The sequence below is a fragment of the Amblyomma americanum genome, chromosome 2, assembly GCF_052857255.1.
Source record: "Amblyomma americanum isolate KBUSLIRL-KWMA chromosome 2, ASM5285725v1, whole genome shotgun sequence".
NCBI lineage: Eukaryota > Metazoa > Arthropoda > Arachnida > Ixodida > Ixodidae > Amblyomma > Amblyomma americanum.
The window spans coordinates 140688449-140711725 of record NC_135498.1 but is presented as its reverse complement, the minus strand read 5'-3'; the positions used below and the strand labels follow the sequence as shown (position 1 = coordinate 140711725).

At 39.3% G+C, this 23277-nt stretch overlaps 1 protein-coding gene across 1 annotated transcript in view; it reads right to left on the bottom strand.

Annotated features, from left to right (window-relative positions):
- The window catches only part of LOC144121831 (focadhesin), a 283349-nt gene that overhangs the window by 137817 nt on the left and 122255 nt on the right, over positions 1 to 23277 (bottom strand). The gene's annotated exons all lie outside the window — the stretch shown is intronic.

The window sequence follows — 23277 nt, the reverse complement described above, 5'->3', positions numbered from 1 at the left end:
ACAAATAAACTCCAATGCATTGAAGTTCTTTTGGCACGGATCCCAGAGGACATTCACATCATAACGGTTATCACGGAGTCATTTTCGGAGTGGTTATCATAAGTTTGAACTGAGCTGTGAAAAAAGTCTTGAATGGAATTTACTTAGCAATGATTGCGTCTCTTGCTGCCAGACAATCATCATCATCACCCCCCCCCCCCCCAGAAAGAGTAACGGAACTGATTTTTTTTTATTAAGAACGCAAATTGAATGGAATTATCCTCACTGTTATCATGTTATGCATGTTATCATAGATTCTTCATTACAACTTGTGCAGGCCATGAAAAGAAGACACAAGACACACAATCATTTCTATTCAGTCCCATAAATATGATTACAGACAAGGAAAGTTTTAAATATCTTGATTTCCATGCAATTATGGTGCCAATTTAAAGTGCATGCACTTACAATAAAGAAGTGCTTCATGGACAGCTGCAATTTCCTTGAAATGTTTTGCCCTTCAGTATTGTTTAATGCTGTCATAAAAGGTAACTAACAGACACTTTGCTGACAGTGCTCTCTTTGTTGTGATCAAAGACTGAACAACACATTTCACATGGCATATCCCTCTTAATAAAATTAGCTGACTACAGTGCAATGCTAAAGTACCGAGCACAAGGCCTCAGCATGCTTATGACCTTAATTGCCACTATACACCAATGCCAGCAAGTAGGCACTTCACCTCCCACAGGGACAAAAAAGTGTGCTTCAAGCTTCAGTGTGATGCAAACACAGGACAGCAGCATCACTTCTATAGTGTTTCAAGCTAATTGCAGTATATGCAAAATGTTGGCACAATTTGAGGGCCTCCTTAAGTAGTGTGCTCCAAAATGCCACATACTGCATAAAATAGAAACAAGACGGCAAGCAGCATTTCTTGCGCAATGAATGAAACAGGGAGAGCCTTGCTAGCTACCGCTTGCCAAAAAACAGTTTCCTCTGGGTATACAAAGTGACACATGAGGAAACATAACACCAGCGAATGAATGCCAGTACTGTTCTACTATAACATACCAGTGCGAAAAAGAGAAGAACAGAAAGAAAGCACACATAAACAGACACCATGCCCAGGTTCATGCATGCAAAGTACTGTAGCCGCAATCAATAAAAAAAAATCACAGGATGCTTATGAGGGTGTGAACCTTAGCTGTGGTGTGACAGCAAAGAATTTTATCAAACATCTGTTTTTTTTATCCAAAGTCAGACAGCCAGAGATGAATCCAGCTTGCCCAGGACTGCAGTGATATTTTGCAGCGAGTTTCGGTGGGCTTTAAACAAAACATCACCTGCAGCCAAGACCCAAGCCACAAGACAACCTGTTGCTTCCCACCCTCTTCCCCTTCTCTCCTCTGTGGAGAGGAGGATTTCCTCTTTCCACTATACTCCTGGTCTTTTCTCTCTCTTTTTCCCACATTCCTCTCCCTCCTCTTCCACAAAAGAAGAGAATTTCCCTCTCTCCAGTTTGCCAACTGTAGCAGAAGGAGGAGGAGGGGGATCTTTATTGGAACAAGAGTGGTCTGCCTGGTTGTCTGACTGGCTTGCTAATCCAGATGAGGGTGAAAGAAGAGAAGATTAGAGAAGAGGATGGTGAAAAAAAAGAGGAAAAGAGAGAAAGAAAGGGTGAATGGTGAAATCAAGCACACTCACAGGTGAGGGTGAAAGAAAAGAAGATTAAAGAACAGGATGGTGAAAAAAAAGAGGAAAAGAGAAAAATAAAGGGTGAATGGTGAACTCAAGCACACTTACAGGTGAGGGTGAAAGAGAAGATTAAAGAACAGGATGGTGAAAAAAAAGAGGAAAAGAGAACAAGAAAGGGTGAATGGTGAAATCAAGCACACTCACAGGTGAGGGTGAAAGAGAGAAGATTAGAGAACAGGGTGGTGAAAAAAAAGAGGAAAAGAGAACAAGAAAGGGTGAATGGTGAAATCAAGCACACTCACAGGTGAGGGTGAAAGAAAAGAAGATTAAAGAACAGGATGGTGAAAAAAAAGAGGAAAAGACAAAAATAAAGGGTGAATGGCGAAATCAAGCACACTTACAGGTGAGGGTGAAAGAGAAGATTAAAGAACAGGATGGTGAAAAAAAAAGAGGAAAGGAGAACAAGAAAGGGTGAATGGTGAAATCAAGCACACTCACAGGTGAGGGTGAAAGAAGAGAAGATTAAAGAACAGGATGGTGAAAAAAAGAGGAAAAGAGAAAAATAAAGGGTGAATGGTGAAATCAAGCACACTCACAGGTGAGGGGGAAAGAAGAGAAGATTAAAGAACAGGATGGTGAAAATAAAGAGGAAAAGAGAACAAGAAAGGGTGAATGGTGAAATCAAGCACACTCACAGGTGAGGGTGAAAGAGAGAAGATTAGAGAACAGGGTGGTGAAAAAAAAGAGGAAAAGAGAACAAGAAAGGGTGAATGGTGAAATCAAGCACACTCACAGGTGAGGGTGAAAGAAAAGAAGATTAAAGAACAGGATGGTGAAAAAAAAGAGGAAAAGACAAAAATAAAGGGTGAATGGCGAAATCAAGCACACTTACAGGTGAGGGTGAAAGAGAAGATTAAAGAACAGGATGGTGAAAAAAAAAGAGGAAAGGAGAACAAGAAAGGGTGAATGGTGAAATCAAGCACACTCACAGGTGAGGGTGAAAGAAGAGAAGATTAAAGAACAGGATGGTGAAAAAAAAAGAGGAAAGGAGAACAAGAAAGGGTGAATGGTGAAATCAAGCACACTCACAGGTGAGGGTGAAAGAAGAGAAGATTAAAGAACAGGATGGTGAAAAAAAGAGGAAAAGAGAAAAATAAAGGGTGAATGGTGAAATCAAGCACACTCACAGGTGAGGGGGAAAGAAGAGAAGATTAAAGAACAGGATGGTGAAAATAAAGAGGAAAAGAGAACAAGAAATGGTGAATGGTGAAATCAAGCACACTCACAGGTGAGGGTGAAAGAGAGAAGATAAGAGAAGGTGGTGAAAAAAAAAGAGGAAAAGAGAACAACAAAGGGTGAATGGTGAAATCAAGCACACTCACAGGTGAGGGTGAAAGAAGAGAAGATTAAAGAACAGGATGGTGAAAAAAAGAGGAAAAGAGAACAAGAAAGGGTGAATGGTGAAATCAAGCACACTCACAAGTGAGGGTGAAAGAAGAGAAGATTAAAGAACAGGATGGTGAAAAAAAAGAGGAAAAGAGAACAAGAAAGGGTGAATGGTGAAATCAAGTACACTCGCAGGTGAGGATGAAAGAAGAGAAGATTAAAGAACAGGATGGTGAAAAAAAAGAGGAAAAGAGAACAAGAAAGGGTGAATGGTGAAATCAAGTACACTCACAGGTGAGGGTGAAAGAAGAGAAGATTAAAGAACAGGATGGTGAAAAAAAAAGAGGAAAAGAGAACAAGAAAGGGTGAATGGTGAAATCAAGCACACTCACAGGTGAGGGTGAAAGAAGAGAAGATTAAAGAACAGGATGGTGAAAAAAAAAGAGGAAAAGAGAACAAGATAGGGTGAATGGTGAAATCAAGCACACTCACAGGTGAGGGTGAAAGAAAAGAAGATTAAACAGGATGGTGAAAAAAAAGAGGAAAAGAGAAAAATAAAGGGTGAATGGTGAAATCAAGCACACTTACAGGTGAGGGTGAAAGAGAAGATTAAAGAACAGGATGGTGAAAAAAAAAGAGGAAAAGAGAACAAGAAAGGGTGAATGGTGAAATCAAGCACACTCACAGGTGAGGGTGAGAGAAGAGAAGATTAAAGAACAGGATGGTGAAAAAAAAAGAGGAAAAGAGAAAAATAGAGGGTGAATGGTGAAATCAAGCACACTCACAGGTGAGGGGGAAAGAAGAGAAGATTAAAGAACAGGATGGTGAAAAAAAGAGGAAAAGAGAACAAGAAAGGGTGAATGGTGAAATCAAGCACACTCACAGGTGAGGGTGAAAGAGAGAAGATTAAAGAACAGGATGGTGAAAAAAAAAAGAGGAAAAGAGAACAAGAAAGGGTGAATGGTGAAATCAAGCACACTCACAGGTGAGGGTGAAAGAAGAGAAGATTAAAGAACAGGATGGTGAAAAAAAAAAGGAAAAGAGAACAAGAAAGGGTGAATGGTGAAATCAAGCACACTCACAGGTGAGGGTGAAAGAAGAGAAGATTAAAGAACAGGATGGTGAAAAAAAAGAGGAAAAGAGAACAAGAAAGGGTGAATGGTGAAATCAAGCACACTCACAGGTGAGGGTGAAAGAGAAGATTAAAGAACAGGATGGTGAAAAAAAAGAGGAAAAGAGAACAAGAAAGGGTGAATGGTGAAATCAAGCACACTCACAGGTGAGGGTGAAAGAAGAGAAGATTAAAGAACAGGATGGTGAAAAAAAAGAGGAAAAGAGAAAAAGAAAGGGTGAATGGTGAAATCAAGCACACTCACAGGTGAGGGCGAAAGAAGAGAAGATTAAAGAACAGGATGGTGAAAAAAAAGAGGAAAAGAGAACAAGAAAGGGTGAATGGTGAAATCAAGCACACTCACAGGTGAGGGTGAAAGAAGAGAAGATTAAAGAACAGGATGGTGAAAAAAAAGAGGAAAAGAGAAAAATAAAGGGCGAATGGTGAAATCAAGCACACTCACAGGTGAGGGTGAAAGAAGAGAAGATTAAAGAACAGGATGGTGAAAAAAAGAGGAAAAGAGAACAAGAAAGGGTGAATGGTGAAATCAAGCACACTCACAGGTGAGGGTGAAAGGAGAGAAGATTAAAGAACAGGATGGTAAAAAAAAAGAGGAAAAGAGAAAAATAAAGGGTGAATAGTGAAATCAAGCACGCTCACAGGTGAGGGGGAAAGAAGAGAAGATTAAAGAACAGGATGGTGAAAAAAAAGAGGAAAAGAGAACAAGAAAGGGTGAATGGTGAAATCAAGCACACTCACAGGTGAGGGTGAAAGAGAGAAGATTAAAGAGCAGGATGGTGAAAAAAAAAGAGGAAAAGAGAACAAGAAAGGGTGAATGGTGAAATCAAGCACACTCACAGGTGAGGGTGAAAGAAGAGATTAAAGAACAGGATGGTGAAAAAAAAAGAGGAAAAGAGAACAAGAAAGGGTGAATGGTGAAATCAAGCACACTCACAGGTGAGGGTGAAAGAAGAGAAGATTAAAGAACAAGATGGTGAAAAAAAGAGGAAAAGAGAACAAGAAAGGGTGAATGGTGAAATCAAGTACACACGCAGGTGAGGATGAAAGAAGAGAAGATTAAAGAACAGGATGCTGAAAAAAAAGAGGAAAAGAGAACAAGAAAGGGTGAATGGTGAAATCAAGCACACTCACAGGTGAGGGTGAAAGAGAGAAGATTAGAGAAGAGGATGGTGAAAAAAAAGAGGAAAAGAGAACAAGAAAGGGTGAATGGTGAAATCAAGTACACTCACAGGTGAGGGTGAAAGAAGAGAAGATTAAAGAACAGGATGGTGAAAAAAAAGAGGAAAAGAGAACAAGAAAGGGTGAATGGTGAAATCAAGCACACTCACAGGTGAGGGTGAAAGAAGAGAAGATTAAAGAACAGGATGGTGAAAAAAAAAGAGGAAAAGAGAACAAGATAGGGTGAATGGTGAAATCAAGCACACTCACAGGTGAGGGTGAAAGAAAAGAAGATTAAACAGGATGGTGAAAAAAAAGAGGAAAAGAGAAAAATAAAGGGTGAATGGTGAAATCAAGCACACTTACAGGTGAGGGTGAAAGAGAAGATTAAAGAACAGGATGGTGAAAAAAAAGAGGAAAAGAGAACAAGAAAGGGTGAATGGTGAAATCAAGCACACTCACAGGTGAGGGTGAGAGAAGAGAAGATTAAAGAACAGGATGGTGAAAAAAAGAGGAAAAGAGAAAAATAGAGGGTGAATGGTGAAATCAAGCACACTCACAGGTGAGGGGGAAAGAAGAGAAGATTAAAGAACAGGATGGTGAAAAAAAAGAGGAAAAGAGAACAAGAAAGGGTGAATGGTGAAATCAAGCACACTCACAGGTGAGGGTGAAAGAAGATTAAAGAACAGGATGGTGAAAAAAAAAGAGGAAAAGAGAACAAGAAAGGGTGAATGGTGAAATCAAGCACACTCACAGGTGAGGGTGAAAGAAGAGAAGATTAAAGAACAGGATGGTGAAAAAAAAAGAGGAAAAGAGAACAAGAAAGGGTGAATGGTGAAATCAAGCACACTCACAGGTGAGGGTGAAAGAAGAGAAGATTAAAGAACAGGATGGTGAAAAAAAAGAGGAAAAGAGAACAAGAAAGGGTGAATGGTGAAATCAAGCACACTCACAGGTGAGGGTGAAAGAGAAGATTAAAGAACAGGATGGTGAAAAAAAGAGGAAAAGAGAACAAGAAAGGGTGAATGGTGAAATCAAGCACACTCACAGGTGAGGGTGAAAGAAGAGAAGATTAAAGAACAGGATGGTGAAAAAAAGAGGAAAAGAGAAAAAGAAAGGGTGAATGGTGAAATCAAGCACACTCACAGGTGAGGGTGAAAGAAGAGAAGATTAAAGAACAGGATGGTGAAAAAAAAGAGGAAAAGAGAACAAGAAAGGGTGAATGGTGAAATCAAGCACACTCACAGGTGAGGGTGAAAGAAGAGAAGATTAAAGAACAGGATGGTGAAAAAAAAGAGGAAAAGAGAAAAATAAAGGGCGAATGGTGAAATCAAGCACACTCACAGGTGAGGGTGAAAGAAGAGAAGATTAAAGTACAGGATGGTGAAAAAAAGAGGAAAAGAGAACAAGAAAGGGTGAATGGTGAAATCAAGCACACTCACAGGTGAGGGTGAAAGGAGAGAAGATTAAAGAACAGGATGGTGAAAAAAAAGAGGAAAAGAGAAAAATAAAGGGTGAATGGTGAAATCAAGCACGCTCACTGGTGAGGGGGAAAGAAGAGAAGATTAAAGAACAGGATGGTGAAAAAAAAGAGGAAAAGAGAAAAATAAAGGGTGAATGGTGAAATCAAGCACGCTCACTGGTGAGGGGGAAAGAAGAGAAGATTAAAGAACAGGATGGTGAAAAAACAAGAGGAAAAGAGAACAAGAAAGGGTGAATGGTGAAATCAAGCACACTCACAGGTGAGGGTGAAAGAAGAGATTAAAGAACAGGATGGTGAAAAAAAAAGAGGAAAAGAGAACAAGAAAGGGTGAATGGTGAAATCAAGCACACTCACAGGTGAGGGTGAAAGAAGAGAAGATTAAAGAACAAGATGGTAAAAAAGAGGAAAAGAGAACAAGGGTGAATGGTGAAATCAAGCACACTCACAGGTGAGGGTGAAAGAAGAGAAGATTAAAAAACAGGATGGTGAAAAAAAAGAAGAAAAGAGAACAAGAAAGGGTGAATGGTGAAATCAAGCACACTCACAGGTGAGGGTGAAAGAAGAGAAGATTAAAGAACAGGATGGTGAAAAAAAAGAGGAAAAGAGAAAAAGAAAGGGTGAATGGTGAAATCAAGCACACTCACAGGTGAGGGTGAAAGAAGAGAAGATTAAAGAACAGGATGGTGAAAAAAAAAGAGGAAAAGAGAAAAATAAAGGGTGAATGGTGAAATCAAGCACACTCACAGGTGAGGGTGAAAGAAGAGAAGATTAAAGAACAGGATGGTGAAAAAAAAGAGGAAAAGAGAACAAGAAAGGGTGAATGGTGAAATCAAGCACACTCACAGGTGAGGGTGAAAGGAGAGAAGATTAAAGAACAGGATGGTGAAAAAAAGAGGAAAAGAGAAAAATAAAGGGTGAATGGTGAAATCAAGCACACTCACAGGTGAGGGTGAAAGAAGAGAAGATTAAAGAACAGGATGGTGAAAAAAGAGGAAAAGAGAACAAGAAAGGGTGAATGGTGAAATCAAGCACACTCACAGGTGAGGGTGAAAGAGAGAAGATTAGAGAAGAGGGTGGTGAAAAAAAGAGGAAAAGAGAACAAGAAAGGGTGAATGGTGAAATCAAGCACACTCACAGGTGAGGGTGAAAGAAGAGAAGATTAAAGAAGAGGGTGGTGAAAAAAAGAGGAAAAGAGAACAAGAAAGGGTGAATGGTGAAATCAAGCACACTCACAGGTGAGGGTGAAAGAAGAGAAGATTAAAGAACAGGATGGTGAAAAAAAAGAGGAAAAGAGAACAAGAAAGGGTGAATGGTGAAATCAAGCACACTCACAGGTGAGGGTGAAAGAAGAGAAGATTAAAGAACAGGATGGTGAAAAAAAAGGAAAAGAGAAAAATAAAGGGTGAATGGTGAAATCAAGCACACTTACAGGTGAGGGTGAAAGAGAAGATTAAAGAACAGGATGGTGAAAAAAAAAGGAAAAGAGATTAATAAAGGGTGAATGGTGAAATCAAGCAAACTCACAGGTGAGGGTGAAAGAAGAGAAGATTAAAGAAGAGGATGGTGAAAAAAAAAGAAAAGAGAAAAAGAAAGGGTGAATGGTGAAATCAAACAGACTCACAGGTGAGGGTGAAAGAGAAGATTAAAGAACAGGATGGTGAAAAAAAGAGGAAAAGAGAACAAGAAAGGGTGAATGGTGAAATCAAGCACACTCACAGGTGAGGGTGAAAGAGAGAAGATTAGAGAAGAGGATGGTAAAAAAAAAGAGGAAAAGAGAACAAGAAAGGGTGAATGGTGAAATCAAGTACACTCACAGGTGAGGGTGAAAGAAGAGAAGATTAAAGAACAGGATGGTGAAAAAAAAGAGGAAAAGAGAACAAGAAAGGGTGAATGGTGAAATCAAGCACACTCACAGGTGAGGGTGAAAGAAGAGAAGATTAAAGAACAGGATGGTGAGAAAAAAGAGGAAAAGAGAACAAGAAAGGGTGAATGGTGAAATCAAGCCCACTCGCAGGTGAGGGTGAAAGAAGAGAAGATTAAAGAACAGGATGGTGAAAAAAAAGAGGAAAAGAGAACAAGATAGGGTGAATGGTGAAATCAAGCACACTCACAGGTGAGGGTGAAAGAAAAGAAGATTAAAGAACAGGATGGTGAAAAAAAAGAGGAAGAGAACAAAAAAGGGTGAATGGTGAAATCAAGCACACTCACAGGTGAGGGTGAAAGAAGAGAAGATTAAAGAACAGGATGGTGAAAAAAAGAGGAAAAGAGAAAAATAAAGGGTGAATGGCAAAATCAAGCACACTCACAGGTGAGGGGGAAAGAAGAGAAGATTAAAGAACAGGATGGTGAAAAAAAAAGAGGAAAAGAGAACAAGAAAGGGTGAATGGTGAAATCAAGCACACTCACAGGTGAGGGTGAAAGAGAGAAGATTAAAGAACAGGATGGTGAAAAAAAAAGAGGAAAAGAGAACAAGAAAGGGTGAATGGTGAAATCAAGCACACTCACAGGTGAGGGTGAAAGAAGAGAAGATTAAAGAACAGGATGGTGAAAAAAAGAGGAAAAGAGAAAAATAAAGGGTGAATGGTGAAATCAAGCACACTCACAGGTGAGGGTGAAAGAAGAGAAGATTAAAGAACAGGATGGTGAAAAAAAGAGGAAAAGAGAACAAGGGTGAATGGTGAAATCAAGCACACTCACAGGTGAGGGTGAAAGGAGAGAAGATTAAAGAACAGGATGGTGAAAAAAAAGAGGAAAAGAGAAAAATAAAGGGTGAATGGTGAAATCAAGCACACTCACAGGTGAGGGGGAAAGAAGAGAAGATTAAAGAACAGGATGGTGAAAAAAAAGAGGAAAAGAGAAAAATAAAGGGTGAATGGTGAACTCAAGCACACTTACAGGTGAGGGTGAAAGAGAAGATTAAAGAACAGGATGGTGAAAAAAAAGAGGAAAAGAGAACAAGAAAGGGTGAATGGTGAAATCAAGCACACTCACAGGTGAGGGTGAAAGAAGAGAAGATTAAAGAACAGGATGGTGAAAAAAAGAGGAAAAGAGAACAAGAAAGGGTGAATGGTGAAATCAAGCACACTCACAGGTGAGGGTGAAAGAGAAGATTAAAGAACAGGATGGTGAAAAAAAGAGGAAAAGAGAAAAATAAAGGGTGAATGGTGAAATCAAGCACACTCACAGGTGAGGGTGAAAGAAGAGAAGATTAAAAAACAGGATGGTGAAAAAAAAGAGGAAAAGAGAACAAGAAAGGGTGAATGGTGAAATCAAGCACACTCACAGGTGAGGGTGAAAGAGAAGATTAAAGAACAGGATGGTGAAAAAAAAGAGGAAAAGAGAACAAGAAAGGGTGAATGGTGAAATCAAGCACACTCACAGGTGAGGGTGAAAGAAGAGAAGATTAAAGAACAGGATGGTGAAAAAAAAGAGGAAAAGAGAAAAAGAAAGGGTGAATGGTGAAATCAAGCACACTCACAGGTGAGGGTGAAAGAAGAGAAGATTAAAGAACAGGATGGTGAAAAAAAAGAGGAAAAGAGAAAAATAAAGGGTGAATGGTGAAATCAAGCACACTCACAGGTGAGGGTGAAAGAAGAGAAGATTAAAGAACAGGATGGTGAAAAAAAAGAGGAAAAGAGAACAAGGAAGGGTGAATGGTGAAATCAAGCACACTCACAGGTGAGGGTGAAAGGAGAGAAGATTAAAGAACAGGATGGTGAAAAAAAAGAGGAAAAGAGAAAAATAAAGGGTGAATGGTGAACTCAAGCACACTTACAGGTGAGGGTGAAAGAGAAGATTAAAGAACAGGATGGTGAAAAAAAAGAGGAAAAGAGAACAAGAAAGGGTGAATGGTGAAATCAAGCACACTCACAGGTGAGGGTGAAAGAGAGAAGATTAGAGAACAGGGTGGTGAAAAAAAAGAGGAAAAGAGAACAAGAAAGGGTGAATGGTGAAATCAAGCACACTCACAGGTGAGGGTGAAAGAAAAGAAGATTAAAGAACAGGATGGTGAAAAAAAAGAGGAAAAGACAAAAATAAAGGGTGAATGGCGAAATCAAGCACACTTACAGGTGAGGGTGAAAGAGAAGATTAAAGAACAGGATGGTGAAAAAAAAAGAGGAAAGGAGAACAAGAAAGGGTGAATGGTGAAATCAAGCACACTCACAGGTGAGGGTGAAAGAAGAGAAGATTAAAGAACAGGATGGTGAAAAAAAGAGGAAAAGAGAAAAATAAAGGGTGAATGGTGAAATCAAGCACACTCACAGGTGAGGGGGAAAGAAGAGAAGATTAAAGAACAGGATGGTGAAAATAAAGAGGAAAAGAGAACAAGAAAGGGTGAATGGTGAAATCAAGCACACTCACAGGTGAGGGTGAAAGAGAGAAGATAAGAGAAGAAGGTGGTGAAAAAAAAAGAGGAAAAGAGAACAACAAAGGGTGAATGGTGAAATCAAGCACACTCACAGGTGAGGGTGAAAGAAAAGAAGATTAAAGAACAGGATGGTGAAAAAAAGAGGAAAAGAGAACAAGAAAGGGTGAATGGTGAAATCAAGCACACTCACAAGTGAGGGTGAAAGAAGAGAAGATTAAAGAACAGGATGGTGAAAAAAAAGAGGAAAAGAGAGCAAGAAAGGGTGAATGGTGAAATCAAGTACACTCGCAGGTGAGGATGAAAGAAGAGAAGATTAAAGAACAGGATGCTGAAAAAAAAGAGGAAAAGAGAACAAGAAAGGGTGAATGGTGAAATCAAGCACACTCACAGGTGAGGGTGAAAGAGAGAAGATTAGAGAAGAGGATGGTGAAAAAAAAGAGGAAAAGAGAACAAGAAAGGGTGAATGGTGAAATCAAGTACACTCACAGGTGAGGGTGAAAGAAGAGAAGATTAAAGAACAGGATGGTGAAAAAAAAGAGGAAAAGAGAACAAGAAAGGGTGAATGGTGAAATCAAGCACACTCACAGGTGAGGGTGAAAGAAGAGAAGAATAAAGAACAGGATGGTGAAAAAAAAGAGGAAAAGAGAACAAGATAGGGTGAATGGTGAAATCAAGGACACTCACAGGTGAGGGTGAAAGAAAAGAAGATTAAACAGGATGGTGAAAAAAAAGAGGAAAAGAGAAAAATAAAGGGTGAATGGTGAAATCAAGCACACTTACAGGTGAGGGTGAAAGAGAAGATTAAAGAACAGGATGGTGAAAAAAAAGAGGAAAAGAGAACAAGAAAGGGTGAATGGTGAAATCAAGCACACTCACAGGTGAGGGTGAGAGAAGAGAAGATTAAAGAACAGGATGGTGAAAAAAAAAGAGGAAAAGAGAAAAATAGAGGGTGAATGGTGAAATCAAGCACACTCACAGGTGAGGGGGAAAGAAGAGAATATTAAAGAACAGGATGGTGAAAAAAAAGAGGAAAAGAGAACAAGAAAGGGTGAATGGTGAAATCAAGCACACTCACAGGTGAGGGTGAAAGAGAGAAGATTAAAGAACAGGATGGTGAAAAAAAAAGAGGAAAAGAGAACAAGAAAGGGTGAATGGTGAAATCAAGCACACTCACAGGTGAGGGTGAAAGAAGAGAAGATTAAAGAACAGGATGGTGAAAAAAAAAAGGAAAAGAGAACAAGAAAGGGTGAATGGTGAAATCAAGCACACTCACAGGTGAGGGTGAAAGAAGAGAAGATTAAAGAACAGGATGGTGAAAAAAAAGAGGAAAAGAGAACAAGAAAGGGTGAATGGTGAAATCAAGCACACTCACAGGTGAGGGTGAAAGAGAAGATTAAAGAACAGGATGGTGAAAAAAAAGAGGAAAAGAGAACAAGAAAGGGTGAATGGTGAAATCAAGCACACTCACAGGTGAGGGTGAAAGAAGAGAAGATTAAAGAACAGGATGGTGAAAAAAAAGAGGAAAAGAGAAAAAGAAAGGGTGAATGGTGAAATCAAGCACACTCACAGGTGAGGGCGAAAGAAGAGAAGATTAAAGAACAGGATGGTGAAAAAAAAGAGGAAAAGACAAAAATAAAGGGTGAATGGCGAAATCAAGCACACTTACAGGTGAGGGTGAAAGAGAAGATTAAAGAACAGGATGGTGAAAAAAAAAGAGGAAAGGAGAACAAGAAAGGGTGAATGGTGAAATCAAGCACACTCACAGGTGAGGGTGAAAGAAGAGAAGATTAAAGAACAGGATGGTGAAAAAAAGAGGAAAAGAGAAAAATAAAGGGTGAATGGTGAAATCAAGCACACTCACAGGTGAGGGGGAAAGAAGAGAAGATTAAAGAACAGGATGGTGAAAATAAAGAGGAAAAGAGAACAAGAAAGGGTGAATGGTGAAATCAAGCACACTCACAGGTGAGGGTGAAAGAGAGAAGATAAGAGAAGAAGGTGGTGAAAAAAAAAGAGGAAAAGAGAACAAGAAAGGGTGAATGGTGAAATCAAGCACACTCACAGGTGAGGGTGAAAGAAGAGAAGATTAAAGAACAAGATGGTAAAAAAGAGGAAAAGAGAACAAGGGTGAATGGTGAAATCAAGCACACTCACAGGTGAGGGTGAAAGAAGAGAAGATTAAAAAACAGGATGGTGAAAAAAAAGAAGAAAAGAGAACAAGAAAGGGTGAATGGTGAAATCAAGCACACTCACAGGTGAGGGTGAAAGAAGAGAAGATTAAAGAACAGGATGGTGAAAAAAAAGAGGAAAAGAGAAAAAGAAAGGGTGAATGGTGAAATCAAGCACACTCACAGGTGAGGGTGAAAGAAGAGAAGATTAAAGAACAGGATGGTGAAAAAAAAAGAGGAAAAGAGAAAAATAAAGGGTGAATGGTGAAATCAAGCACACTCACAGGTGAGGGTGAAAGAAGAGAAGATTAAAGAACAGGATGGTGAAAAAAAAGAGGAAAAGAGAACAAGAAAGGGTGAATGGTGAAATCAAGCACACTCACAGGTGAGGGTGAAAGGAGAGAAGATTAAAGAACAGGATGGTGAAAAAAAGAGGAAAAGAGAAAAATAAAGGGTGAATGGTGAAATCAAGCACACTCACAGGTGAGGGTGAAAGAAGAGAAGATTAAAGAACAGGATGGTGAAAAAAGAGGAAAAGAGAACAAGAAAGGGTGAATGGTGAAATCAAGCACACTCACAGGTGAGGGTGAAAGAGAGAAGATTAGAGAAGAGGGTGGTGAAAAAAAGAGGAAAAGAGAACAAGAAAGGGTGAATGGTGAAATCAAGCACACTCACAGGTGAGGGTGAAAGAAGAGAAGATTAAAGAAGAGGGTGGTGAAAAAAAGAGGAAAAGAGAACAAGAAAGGGTGAATGGTGAAATCAAGCACACTCACAGGTGAGGGTGAAAGAAGAGAAGATTAAAGAACAGGATGGTGAAAAAAAAGAGGAAAAGAGAACAAGAAAGGGTGAATGGTGAAATCAAGCACACTCACAGGTGAGGGTGAAAGAAGAGAAGATTAAAGAACAGGATGGTGAAAAAAAAGAAAAAGAGAAAAATAAAGGGTGAATGGTGAAATCAAGCACACTTACAGGTGAGGGTGAAAGAGAAGATTAAAGAACAGGATGGTGAAAAAAAAAGGAAAAGAGATTAATAAAGGGTGAATGGTGAAATCAAGCAAACTCACAGGTGAGGGTGAAAGAAGAGAAGATTAAAGAAGAGGATGGTGAAAAAAAAAGAAAAGAGAAAAAGAAAGGGTGAATGGTGAAATCAAACAGACTCACAGGTGAGGGTGAAAGAGAAGATTAAAGAACAGGATGGTGAAAGAAAGAGGAAAAGAGAACAAGAAAGGGTGAATGGTGAAATCAAGCACACTCACAGGTGAGGGTGAAAGAGAGAAGATTAGAGAAGAGGATGGTAAAAAAAAAGAGGAAAAGAGAACAAGAAAGGGTGAATGGTGAAATCAAGTACACTCACAGGTGAGGGTGAAAGAAGAGAAGATTAAAGAACAGGATGGTGAAAAAAAAGAGGAAAAGAGAACAAGAAAGGGTGAATGGTGAAATCAAGCACACTCACAGGTGAGGGTGAAAGAAGAGAAGATTAAAGAACAGGATGGTGAGAAAAAAGAGGAAAAGAGAACAAGAAAGGGTGAATGGTGAAATCAAGCCCACTCGCAGGTGAGGGTGAAAGAAGAGAAGATTAAAGAACAGGATGGTGAAAAAAAAGAGGAAAAGAGAACAAGATAGGGTGAATGGTGAAATCAAGCACACTCACAGGTGAGGGTGAAAGAAAAGAAGATTAAAGAACAGGATGGTGAAAAAAAAGAGGAAGAGAACAAGAAAGGGTGAATGGTGAAATCAAGCACACTCACAGGTGAGGGTGAAAGAAGAGAAGATTAAAGAACAGGATGGTGAAAAAAAAGAGGAAAAGAGAAAAATAAAGGGTGAATGGCAAAATCAAGCACACTCACAGGTGAGGGGGAAAGAAGAGAAGATTAAAGAACAGGATGGTGAAAAAAAAAGAGGAAAAGAGAACAAGAAAGGGTGAATGGTGAAATCAAGCACACTCACAGGTGAGGGTGAAAGAGAGAAGATTAAAGAACAGGATGGTGAAAAAAAAAGAGGAAAAGAGAACAAGAAAGGGTGAATGGTGAAATCAAGCACACTCACAGGTGAGGGTGAAAGAAGAGAAGATTAAAGAACAGGATGGTGAAAAAAAAGAGGAAAAGAGAAAAATAAAGGGTGAATGGTGAAATCAAGCACACTCACAGGTGAGGGTGAAAGAAGAGAAGATTAAAGAACAGGACGGTGAAAAAAAGAGGAAAAGAGAACAAGGGTGAATGGTGAAATCAAGCACACTCACAGGTGAGGGTGAAAGGAGAGAAGATTAAAGAACAGGATGGTGAAAAAAAAGAGGAAAAGAGAAAAATAAAGGGTGAATGGTGAAATCAAGCACACTCACAGGTGAGGGGGAAAGAAGAGAAGATTAAAGAACAGGATGGTGAAAAAAAAGAGGAAAAGAGAACAAGAAAGGGTGAATGGTGAAATCAAGCACACTCACAGGTGAGGGTGAAAGAGAGAAGATTAGAGAACAGGATGGTGAAAAAAAAAGAGGAAAAGAGAACAAGAAAGGGTGAATGGTGAAATCAAGCACTCACAGGTGAGGGTGAAAGAAGAGAAGATTAAAAAACAGGATGGTGAAAAAAAAGAGGAAAAGAGAACAAGAAAGGGTGAACGGTGAAATCAAGCACACTCACAGGTGAGGGTGAAAGAGAAGATTAAAGAACAGGATGGTGAAAAAAAAGAGGAAAAGAGAACAAGAAAGGGTGAATGGTGAAATCAAGCACACTCACAGGTGAGGGTGAAAGAAGAGAAGATTAAAGAACAGGATGGTGAAAAAAAAGAGGAAAAGAGAAAAAGAAAGGGTGAATGGTGAAATCAAGCACACTCACAGGTGAGGGTGAAAGAAGAGAAGATTAAAGAACAGGATGGTGAAAAAAAAGAGGAAAAGAGAAAAATAAAGGGTGAATGGTGAAATCAAGCACACTCACAGGTGAGGGTGAAAGAAGAGAAGATTAAAGAACAGGATGGTGAAAAAAAAGAGGAAAAGAGAACAAGGAAGGGTGAATGGTGAAATCAAGCACACTCACAGGTGAGGGTGAAAGGAGAGAAGATTAAAGAACAGGATGGTGAAAAAAAAGAGGAAAAGAGAAAAATAAAGGGTGAATGGTGAACTCAAGCACACTTACAGGTGAGGGTGAAAGAGAAGATTAAAGAACAGGATGGTGAAAAAAAAGAGGAAAAGAGAACAAGAAAGGGTGAATGGTGAAATCAAGCACACTCACAGGTGAGGGTGAAAGAGAGAAGATTAGAGAACAGGGTGGTGAAAAAAAAGAGGAAAAGAGAACAAGAAAGGGTGAATGGTGAAATCAAGCACACTCACAGGTGAGGGTGAAAGAAAAGAAGATTAAAGAACAGGATGGTGAAAAAAAAGAGGAAAAGACAAAAATAAAGGGTGAATGGCGAAATCAAGCACACTTACAGGTGAGGGTGAAAGAGAAGATTAAAGAACAGGATGGTGAAAAAAAAAGAGGAAAGGAGAACAAGAAAGGGTGAATGGTGAAATCAAGCACACTCACAGGTGAGGGTGAAAGAAGAGAAGATTAAAGAACAGGATGGTGAAAAAAAGAGGAAAAGAGAAAAATAAAGGGTGAATGGTGAAATCAAGCACGCTCACAGGTGAGGGGGAAAGAAGAGAAGATTAAAGAACAGGATGGTGAAAAAACAAGAGGAAAAGAGAACAAGAAAGGGTGAATGGTGAAATCAAGCACACTCACAGGTGAGGGTGAAAGAGAGAAGATTAAAGAGCAGGATGGTGAAAAAAAAAGAGGAAAAGAGAACAAGAAAGGGTGAATGGTGAAATCAAGCACACTCACAGGTGAGGGTGAAAGAAGAGATTAAAGAACAGGATGGTGAAAAAAAAAGAGGAAAAGAGAACAAGAAAGGGTGAATGGTGAAATCAAGCACACTCACAGGTGAGGGTGAAAGAAGAGAAGATTAAAGAACAAGATGGTAAAAAAGAGGAAAAGAGAACAAGGGTGAATGGTGAAATCAAGCACACTCACAGGTGAGGGTGAAAGAAGAGAAGATTAAAAAACAGGATGGTGAAAAAAAAGAAGAAAAGAGAACAAGAAAGGGTGAATGGTGAAATCAAGCACACTCACAGGTGAGGGTGAAAGAAGAGAAGATTAAAGAACAGGATGGTGAAAAAAAAGAGGAAAAGAGAAAAAGAAAGGGTGAATGGTGAAATCAAGCACACTCACAGGTGAGGGTGAAAGAAGAGAAGATTAAAGAACAGGATGGTGAAAAAAAAGAGGAAAAGAGAAAAATAAAGGGTGAATGGTGAAATCAAGCACACTCACAGGTGAGGGTGAAAGAAGAGAAGATTAAAGAACAGGATGGTGAAAAAAAAGAGGAAAAGAGAACAAGAAAGGGTGAATGGTGAAATCAAGCACACTCACAGGTGAGGGTGAAAGGAGAGAAGATTAAAGAACAGGATGGTGAAAAAAAGAGGAAAAGAGAAAAATAAAGGGTGAATGGTGAAATCAAGCACACTCACAGGTGAGGGTGAAAGAAGAGAAGATTAAAGAACAGGATGGTGAAAAAAGAGGAAAAGAGAACAAGAAAGGGTGAATGGTGAAATCAAGCACACTCACAGGTGAGGGTGAAAGAGAGAAGATTAGAGAAGAGGGTGGCGAAAAAAAGAGGAAAAGAGAACAAGAAAGGGTGAATGGTGAAATCAAGCACACTCACAGGTGAGGGTGAAAGAAGAGAAGATTAAAGAAGAGGGTGGTGAAAAAAAGAGGAAAAGAGAACAAGAAAGGGTGAATGGTGAAATCAAGCACACTCACAGGTGAGGGTGAAAGAAGAGAAGATTAAAGAACAGGATGGTGAAAAAAAAGAGGAAAAGAGAACAAGAAAGGGTGAATGGTGAAATCAAGCACACTCACAGGTGAGGGTGAAAGAAGAGAAGATTAAAGAACAGGATGGTGAAAAAAAAGGAAAAGAGAAAAATAAAGGGTGAATGGTGAAATCAAGCACACTTACAGGTGAGGGTGAAAGAGAAGATTAAAGAACAGGATGGTGAAAAAAAAAGGAAAAGAGATTAATAAAGGGTGAATGGTGAAATCAAGCAAACTCACAGGTGAGGGTGAAAGAAGAGAAGATTAAAGAAGAGGATGGTGAAAAAAAAAGAAAAGAGAAAAAGAATGGGTGAATGGTGAAATCAAACAGACTCACAGGTGAGGGTGAAAGAGAAGATTAAAGAACAGGATGGTGAAAAAAAGAGGAAAAGAGAACAAGAAAGGGTGAATGGTGAAATCAAGCACACTCACAGGTGAGGGTGAAAGAGAGAAGATTAGAGAAGAGGATGGTAAAAAAAAGAGGAAAAGAGAACAAGAAAGGGTGAATGGTGAAATCAAGTACACTCACAGGTGAGGGTGAAAGAAGAGAAGATTAAAGAACAGGATGGTGAAAAAAAAGAGGAAAAGAGAACAAGAAAGGGTGAATGGTGAAATCAAGCACACTCACAGGTGAGGGTGAAAGAAGAGAAGATTAAAGAACAGGATGGTGAGAAAAAAGAGGAAAAGAGAACAAGAAAGGGTGAATGGTGAAATCAAGCCCACTCGCAGGTGAGGGTGAAAGAAGAGAAGATTAAAGAACAGGATGGTGAAAAAAAAAGAGGAAAAGAGAACAAGATAGGGTGAATGGTGAAATCAAGCACACTCACAGGTGAGGGTGAACGAAAAGAAGATTAAAGAACAGGATGGTGAAAAAAAAGAGGAAGAGAACAAGAAAGGGTGAATGGTGAAATCAAGCACACTCACAGGTGAGGGTGAAAGAAGAGAAGATTAAAGAACAGGATGGTGAAAAAAAAGAGGAAAAGAGAAAAATAAAGGGTGAATGGCAAAATCAAGCACACTCACAGGTGAGGGGGAAAGAAGAGAAGATTAAAGAACAGGATGGTGAAAAAAAAAGAGGAAAAGAGAACAAGAAAGGGTGAATGGTGAAATCAAGCACACTCACAGGTGAGGGTGAAAGAGAGAAGATTAAAGAACAGGATGGTGAAAAAAAAAGAGGAAAAGAGAACAAGAAAGGGTGAATGGTGAAATCAAGCACACTCACAGGTGAGGGTGAAAGAAGAGAAGATTAAAGAACAGGATGGTGAAAAAAAAGAGGAAAAGAGAAAAATAAAGGGTGAATGGTGAAATCAAGCACACTCACAGGTGAGGGTGAAAGAAGAGAAGATTAAAGAACAGGATGGTGAAAAAAAGAGGAAAAGAGAACAAGGGTGAATGGTGAAATCAAGCACACTCACAGGTGAGGGTGAAAGGAGAGAAGATTAAAGAACAGGATGGTGAAAAAAAAGAGGAAAAGAGAAAAATAAAGGGTGAATGGTGAAATCAAGCACACTCACAGGTGAGGGGGAAAGAGAAGATTAAAGAACAGGATGGTGAAAAAAAAGAGGAAAAGAGAACAAGAAAGGGTGAATGGTGAAATCAAGCACACTCACAGGTGAGGGTGAAAGAGAGAAGATTAGAGAACAGGATGGTGAAAAAAAAAGAGGAAAAGAGAACAAGGGTGAATGGTGAAATCAAGCACACTCACAGGTGAGGGTGAAAGAAGAGAAGATTAAAGAACAGGATGGTGAAAAAAAGAGGAAAAGAGAACAAGAAAGGGTGAATGGTGAAATCAAGCACACTCACAGGTGAGGGTGAAAGAGAAGATTAAAGAACAGGATGGTGAAAAAAAGAGGAAAAGAGAAAAATAAAGGGTGAATGGTGAAATCAAGCACACTCACAGGTGAGGGTGAAAGAAGAGAAGATTAAAAAACAGGATGGTGAAAAAAAAGAGGAAAAGAGAACAAGAAAGGGTGAATGGTGAAATCAAGCACACTCACAGGTGAGGGTGAAAGAGAAGATTAAAGAACAGGATGGTGAAAAAAAAGAGGAAAAGAGAACAAGAAAGGGTGAATGGTGAAATCAAGCACACTCACAGGTGAGGGTGAAAGAAGAGAAGATTAAAGAACAGGATGGTGAAAAAAAAGAGGAAAAGAGAAAAAGCAAGGGTGAATGGTGAAATCAAGCACACTCACAGGTGAGGGTGAAAGAAGAGAAGATTAAAGAACAGGATGGTGAAAAAAAAGAGGAAAAGAGAAAAATAAAGGGTGAATGGTGAAATCAAGCACACTCACAGGTGAGGGTGAAAGAAGAGAAGATTAAAGAACAGGATGGTGAAAAAAAAGAGGAAAAGAGAACAAGAAAGGGTGAATGGTGAAATCAAGCACACTCACAGGTGAGGGTGAAAGGAGAGAAGATTAAAGAACAGGATGGTGAAAAAAAAGAGGAAAAGAGAAAAATAAAGGGTGAATGGTGAAATCAAGCACACTCACAGGTGAGGGTGAAAGAAGAGAAGATTAAAGAACAGGATGGTGAAAAAAGAGGAAAAGAGAACAAGAAAGGGTGAATGGTGAAATCAAGCACACTCACAGGTGAGGGTGAAAGAGAGAAGATTAGAGAAGAGGGTGGTGAAAAAAAGAGGAAAAGAGAACAAGAAAGGGTGAATGGTGAAATCAAGCACACTCACAGGTGAGGGTGAAAGAAGAGAAGATTAAAGAACAGGATGGTGAAAAAAAAGAGGAAAAGAGAAAAAGAAAGGGTGAATGGTGAAATCAAGCACACTCACAGGTGAGGGCGAAAGAAGAGAAGATTAAAGAACAGGATGGTGAAAAAAAAGAGGAAAAGAGAACAAGAAAGGGTGAATGGTGAAATCAAGCACACTCACAGGTGAGGGTGAAAGAAGAGAAGATTAAAGAACAGGATGGTGAAAAAAAAGAGGAAAAGAGAAAAATAAAGGGCGAATGGTGAAATCAAGCACACTCACAGGTGAGGGTGAAAGAAGAGAAGATTAAAGAACAGGATGGTGAAAAAAAGAGGAAAAGAGAACAAGAAAGGGTGAATGGTGAAATCAAGCACACTCACAGGTGAGGGTGAAAGGAGAGAAGATTAAAGAACAGGATGGTGAAAAAAAAGAGGAAAAGAGAAAAATAAAGGGTGAATAGTGAAATCAAGCACGCTCACAGGTGAGGGGGAAAGAAGAGAAGATTAAAGAACAGGATGGTGAAAAAAAAGAGGAAAAGAGAACAAGAAAGGGTGAATGGTGAAATCAAGCACACTCACAGGTGAGGGTGAAAGAGAGAAGATTAAAGAGCAGGATGGTGAAAAAAAAAGAGGAAAAGAGAACAAGAAAGGGTGAATGGTGAAATCAAGCACACTCACAGGTGAGGGTGAAAGAAGAGATTAAAGAACAGGATGGTGAAAAAAAAGAGGAAAAGAGAACAAGAAAGGGTGAATGGTGAAATCAAGCACACTCACAGGTGAGGGTGAAAGAAGAGAAGATTAAAGAACAAGATGGTGAAAAAAAAGAGGAAAAGAGAACAAGAAAGGGTGAATGGTGAAATCAAGTACACACGCAGGTGAGGATGAAAGAAGAGAAGATTAAAGAACAGGATGCTGAAAAAAAAGAGGAAAAGAGAACAAGAAAGGGTGAATGGTGAAATCAAGCACACTCACAGGTGAGGGTGAAAGAGAGAAGATTAGAGAAGAGGATGGTGAAAAAAAAGAGGAAAAGAGAACAAGAAAGGGTGAATGGTGAAATCAAGTACACTCACAGGTGAGGGTGAAAGAAGAGAAGATTAAAGAACAGGATGGTGAAAAAAAAGAGGAAAAGAGAACAAGAAAGGGTGAATGGTGAAATCAAGCACACTCACAGGTGAGGGTGAAAGAAGAGAAGATTAAAGAACAGGATGGTGAAAAAAAAAGAGGAAAAGAGAACAAGATAGGGTGAATGGTGAAATCAAGCACACTCACAGGTGAGGGTGAAAGAAAAGAAGATTAAAGAACAGGATGGTGAAAAAAAAGAGGAAAAGACAAAAATAAAGGGTGAATGGCGAAATCAAGCACACTTACAGGTGAGGGTGAAAGAGAAGATTAAAGAACAGGATGGTGAAAAAAAAAGAGGAAAGGAGAACAAGAAAGGGTGAATGGTGAAATCAAGCACACTCACAGGTGAGGGTGAAAGAAGAGAAGATTAAAGAACAGGATGGTGAAAAAAAGAGGAAAAGAGAAAAATAAAGGGTGAATGGTGAAATCAAGCACGCTCACAGGTGAGGGGGAAAGAAGAGAAGATTAAAGAACAGGATGGTGAAAAAACAAGAGGAAAAGAGAACAAGAAAGGGTGAATGGTGAAATCAAGCACACTCACAGGTGAGGGTGAAAGAGAGAAGATTAAAGAGCAGGATGGTGAAAAAAAAAGAGGAAAAGAGAACAAGAAAGAGTGAATGGTGAAATCAAGCACACTCACAGGTGAGGGTGAAAGAAGAGATTAAAGAACAGGATGGTGAAAAAAAAAGAGGAAAAGAGAACAAGAAAGGGTGAATGGTGAAATCAAGCACACTCACAGGTGAGGGTGAAAGAAGAGAAGATTAAAGAACAAGATGGTAAAAAAGAGGAAAAGAGAACAAGGGTGAATGGTGAAATCAAGCACACTCACAGGTGAGGGTGAAAGAAGAGAAGATTAAAAAACAGGATGGTGAAAAAAAAGAAGAAAAGAGAACAAGAAAGGGTGAATGGTGAAATCAAGCACACTCACAGGTGAGGGTGAAAGAAGAGAAGATTAAAGAACAGGATGGTGAAAAAAAAGAGGAAAAGAGAAAAAGAAAGGGTGAATGGTGAAATCAAGCACACTCACAGGTGAGGGTGAAAGAAGAGAAGATTAAAGAACAGGATGGTGAAAAAAAAGAGGAAAAGAGAAAAATAAAGGGTGAATGGTGAAATCAAGCACACTCACAGGTGAGGGTGAAAGAAGAGAAGATTAAAGAACAGGATGGTGAAAAAAAAGAGGAAAAGAGAACAAGAAAGGGTGAATGGTGAAATCAAGCACACTCACAGGTGAGGGTGAAAGGAGAGAAGAT